We start from the raw sequence: 5,900 nt of genomic DNA, 5'->3' as shown, positions 1-5,900 counted from the left end.
TTCAGGACGAAGATAATTATACAAACGCAATAATATATGCAGTTAGCATTTTAATTATTTAAATTACCTCTTTCAGATACTATATTACTTAAATAATTTACTTGAGCAAGAAGTTTTTAAGTTTTTTCTTCAACAAAAATCAGTAAAAACGAACTATATGAAAACGCGTATGCGACGTTTTCACTCTAAGACGACGATATTATACCTGTTAAATTTTCGCGTTGCATTGTACTAACATCTGGAAATTGTAAATAAACGCGTTCACATACGAATAGGTTGTCAGGTTGCCCGAAACGTCGGAAAACTAGGTAGGTGTGAAAAATACCTATTCGTATGTGAACGCGTTTATTCCCGTTTCCAAATGTTAGATATATACCTGTTTTATGATGCTGCGACGAATTAGTCGTGCGCCTGATGATAAGCGACACGCCTATCCATGATAGTTGCAGTGCCACTCAGAGCTTTAAATCGCAATGATCTGAGGAGTACTGCTACTGCGCCCGTCACCTTGAGACATAAGTCGACAAGTCCCAGGTGCCTGTAATTTCACCAGCTCGCACACCCTCGAAAACTGGAACGCAGTAATGCTCACATTACTACTTGACGGCAGAAATGTGTAAGGTAAGAGCCGTGGCCCCGGTGTAGCAACAAAAGCTGGTTTATATGTTTTAAGTTTAAATTTAAAATATGTCAGTTTCGTTTACTGTAGAGTATTATAAATCTGCGATAAAACAATTTAACGGGGAATTAACAAACCACAACCCTTGATATTAGTTTCAGGCACCTATATGTCATTGAGTTTCATTAGTTAATATCAACAAGGATTAAACTTCGTTTGTTTGAAAGCGGAAGAGGAAACACCGAATAATAACCGCGTTTATGACGCAACAATGGGCTTATCTCCTTTCCAATTTCAAATTTGAATTGCCAAAATTTATTATCTTCCTAGAAGTTGGCAAAGGTACTGCGATGAGGAAATCCTAGTTTAGTTCCATGGAAAGCTTATGACGTCATCCAACGATCTTTTCGAATTTCAAATTTGAATTGTAAAAACCATAACTTGCTACTACCGCTTAGGGAAAGAAAACGCATAGCAAGTAGGAAGTCAAAACAATAACCGCGTACCTGCAATTATGATGTAACCCACCGGGCCTCGGTCAAAGAACTTCAATAATTCGCGTTACATGACGCCAGGTGAATGACTGGCCCAGCAGTGGGTTCGCGACGTCATTAAATGTAGGGTTGTCCGGAAAACTTAGATTGCAAAATGCAAGATGATTTTTTTACCAGAATCTCTTGATAAATGGGGAAATTGAAATTTGTTATTAACAACACTTGATTTATTTGGAATCCTTCCATTTCTATTTTTTTTTTTAATTTAAGCTTGAATATTTAAGTGACATTGAATTATGCAAATAATGTACTAAATACGCTTACTGTAAAAGAAAGTAGAAGGAAGAACAATTTTCTACTAATGTAGAAAATTGTAACCAGTTAATACTGGTCTAAATAAAGATTAAATTTCATTGACAGCACTCTGAAAAATTCTGTCAAGAAGGCTGGTTTCCAATTTAGGGACCTAAACTTGTTTTTGGCGGAGATTGCGTGAAATTTTTTTTGCTGATGGCTTTTTTATTTACCCCAGATTGGAGGACAATGTTACCAGTAACTACTTCAATGAAGTGGACGAAATTATGGAAGTTTGCTGATGTTTGTTGGTATCTGCGACGAACGACGTGGTTTCGTCGTAGCCATATTTTATGATAAAAATCAGTGAATTGAAAGTAAAAACAACAGATATCACGAGAACTTATCCTTTTTTTTAACCGACTTCAAAGAAAGGAAGAGGTTCTCAATTCGACTGTTTTTTTTATGTATGTTACGCGATAACTCCGGTATTTGTGAACCGATTTTCATGATACTTTTTTTGTTGGAAAGAGGGTACCTCCATAGTGGTCCCATTTAATTTTGGAGAAAATCATCCACCACTAAGGTTGGCTGTTCACGCATGAAGATTCATTTTTATAAATAGCGCCTAAATTTTATTATAAGCAGTAATTATTTGAATGATTGATTTTGTTATTCTCCAATTCAAGGCGTTTTTCTCTCTCAATATACTTTGAGTAGTGAGAACCGATTTTTATTATCTCCTGTGTCAAGTCCCGTATAGTGGCGAATTAGGGGATGAATCCGGGTTTGCGCTCTTTCCGGTAAACAATTTCAATAAAACATACTAATTATATGTAATTCCACGTACTTTTGAGGTCGGTTTTTTTAGTACTCTGTACTGAGATTATTATAATACCAAATGATGGGACGAACAAGTCATACGCCTGCTCGTGCGCTCACACCTTTAAATCGCAAAAATCTGAGGGGCACTGCCATTGCGCCCGTCACTCTGAGATATAAGTTGACAAGTCCCGTAAGCGTGTCTCTATTATATATTTTTTTTAAAAGTCCCATGTGGCTGGAATTTCATAAGCACCTTTACCCTTCAAAACCGAAAAGCAGTAATATCACATTACTATTTGGCGGCAGAAGTAGGGAAGGTGACTGTCCCAATTGAGACAAAAAGCAATATTATTGGACGAAACAAGTTGCAAATCTTTAAGATAACTTCTGTTATTAAAGATAAATGAACGGCCATTTTGTTTTAAACAAGTAATAAAACTTAGTTTTTCGGATTGTTACACAATTATTATTTCGAATTTAATCATGTCAGCGTTTCAGTCAACCGTGACCAAGGGACCTGTTTTAAAAAAAGCAGATATACCTACGCGATTTATGTCCCGAAAAATAACGTCATTTCCAAAAACTGCCTTTGGCCAAAACGCTACCTGTGAGGAACCATCATTTTAAGAAAATATTTTGGATTATCGACCGCGGGAACGTTCTCACTTATGTAAATAGGCTTTCTGTAGCCGGAAGCCTGTTGAGGTAAATAGAGAGTGTAACGGTAGACAAACCTTCTTCTACCTAAGAAAATAAAGTTACTTTCTTGCTTTCTCGTAGTCGTATGTCTTTTTATTAATGCTATAAACCAAACTTCTACTAGCAGTTGCTGTTATATGAAATATGCAATCATTATAACATTTTTATTGAATAAAATCTACCTCAAAAATTTGTGGTGATCTATTTGTCAAGTTTTATTGAAAGTGTTTGAAATTTTATAAACCAGATTAATCCCCTAATTAGCCACTCTTAGGGGTGGAATATTTCCTTCAAATCTAATTGCGACTACTACAACAACCTTCTTTTTTTAAGTGGGTTAAAAACACATCAAATGCTTTTTCATCAACTTTTCTTTTTCTATCGTATCGATGGTAGAAAACACAGAACAATAAATACAGTAGAAGTGGTTAGTTAGTGTCTGACGCATGCCAGCTATAGGTCTCGAGAGACCAATCTGAGCTCAGTTCGCCATGTTCGCTTTGTGTGGTATGGTTGCGTCATTCTTTCGTGCAAATTCTCTAAAATCCTAGAAAAATGCCTCATTGGCTGTTTTGGAGTGGAAAAATGACGGCCGCAGCAAACTATTACCCGTGGTGATATTTCATATCATCGGAACGTCTTATTTTAATAAATAAATTTTCTGTTTATTGAAATAATTTTTTTGTTGCAAGAAACGAAAGTAAAGCTTATACCCCTGCAATATGGTCGCTTCTTGTTTAGAGAACAAAATTAATAACTCCAATTCGTCGTCGTTCAGCAATTAACCGCTAGATGGCGGTACATTGATTGAAATTTCAATATAATATCGAAACATCGTAACTTGCAATAATGGGTATTGATGATATTGAACTTTTAACGATATATCAACAGGGTAAAGTTTAAATTATATTAACAATCCAGAATTTGTTATTTCTTTTTAAATTTGAAACTACGATCAATCAATATCAAGATTTTGTAGTGTTTCAAATTAAAAATGTGTGAGTTTTGGCGACATCGGTTCTGATGGTAATTGAGACTTATGGCACTTCCATTGTTTTTTTTATGCTTCCATCGCGATGGAAGAATTTGCCAATGGACATAAAACTACTCGCCGATTATAGCCCATGGTTCGCCAAACGAATTAATGGTACGTGTCGTGCAGGAAGGCTCCTTTCGTGTTTTTTTTTATATGATTTAGCAACGTTTCTTCGGTAGAACCTTAAATTAAAGAAAGCGCCAAAAACAGCTGCATATATATAACATTAGAGAATCAATCGATAATGGTTGAATCGAGCAGTCGATCGATTGCGTAAATATAACGACTTCCTATTCTGAGCGTGTATTGATCCAATTTTCGATTTAATAGATTTGTCTGACATGCAAACGTCTTGTAACGTTTTGTACATTGAAATGAGAGTTTAATCGAGTAACATATCTATAATCATTATCGAGAATCATGTTCATGACACAAAACACAAAGTGAACAAGTTTTTCTTTTAGGAAATGAATCTATTTTTTTTTCGGATCTAAGTTCGCATGTGTTTGTTCTTGCAAACAATCCGTCACAATTTAAAAATAAGATTTTTGAGTAGTCAACAGTAGTGCATATATTCTTAGATATCGGTGTAATTTTACTTTAATATTCTACTTATAATATGTCTACATATTACAGAGGTACACAGCATTTAATGTAATAAAATAATGATAAGCAACAAAAAGAACAACGAAGAACTTACTAAATTACTGGGAAAGATTCGTGGAAGTTACTTTTGAAAACATTACGAATAAATAACTTTGGTAACTATAGCGAAAAATAGGGTGGTTTGCATTAATATTAGACTTTGCCGTCTCAGTCAGCTGTGACCATAGTACCTGTAAAATTTATTTTATTTATTTATTTACTCATATTACAATAACTTATTATCTAGGTACTTGGCACTTTTAAACCTAAAGTGTTGCTCTATTCGTAATATTTATACACACATAATCTTAAACATATAGGCATTGACTTACAAATAAATGGACGACGGGTCTAATACAAAAACCACGAAAAAAAATGTCCCAAGTCAACCTATTCGAAATTTAAATTGTAATGTCATCGCAGTATCGCGCTGTCAGTAGAACAAATGAAGACTAAAGCGGAGTGTCGCGCTCTGTATACAATTTTAGCGCCTTACAAGTGCGGACACTTTTTAGCGCGGACCCGACGTCCATATAATTGTAAGTCAATGCATATAGGCAAAATTTTGTTTATACAAAGACCTAAATAAACGTACGCATAGACAAAGCGCGTTACAAATAACTTAACGAAAAAAACAATATCGTGATATTTAACAATCTTAATAAATGAAATATAAATAACTATATAATATAATATTTTCATAATCATTAAAATTTAAACAGAAGTAAAAACTAAATAACTACCGGTAGTTTTATAAAATATCGCGAAGCTATCACAATCTGCTCGGCGAAACCAGCGATGTTATGCGTGCGTAGAATAAAGGGCCCAAAAAACTTCGTTCGTTTGTTTGAACAAACAAATGGCGTATATTTAGATCAGAATAAATAGTTTCATTTCCTATGTGTAACAATCGCGAAAACCTAAGAACTCGATAAGAGTTTCTTTATTCCATTTGTCACTGTAATAAAAAAAAGAAAACGAAAAATACAAAGCTGCCCAAGTAGATTGGTTTATCGTATCCGGGTTCTTAAGGGTCGATCATACCTCAGCTTGAATTCAAATTTTTCCCCTACTAATACCGTTCGTTTTGCTTAGGTCGAGCGACAGGGACACTGGCTTTATTTAGAATTTCTTTTTTTACAAACGGAGTTAAAGGCATTTGAAAAATGTACTTTGTATAGTATACGTGTTGTATTTAGTCCAGTTGATATAAAAAAATCATTGACTTACAATTATATGGACGTCGGGTCCGCGCTAAAAAGTGTCCGCACTTGTAAGGCGCTAAAAT

This window comes from Hyposmocoma kahamanoa, unplaced genomic scaffold, assembly GCF_003589595.1.
Source record: "Hyposmocoma kahamanoa isolate Upper Pololo Valley unplaced genomic scaffold, ASM358959v1 218, whole genome shotgun sequence".
NCBI classification, from domain to species: Eukaryota; Metazoa; Arthropoda; class Insecta; order Lepidoptera; family Cosmopterigidae; genus Hyposmocoma; species Hyposmocoma kahamanoa.
This window is presented reverse-complemented; position numbering follows the sequence as displayed.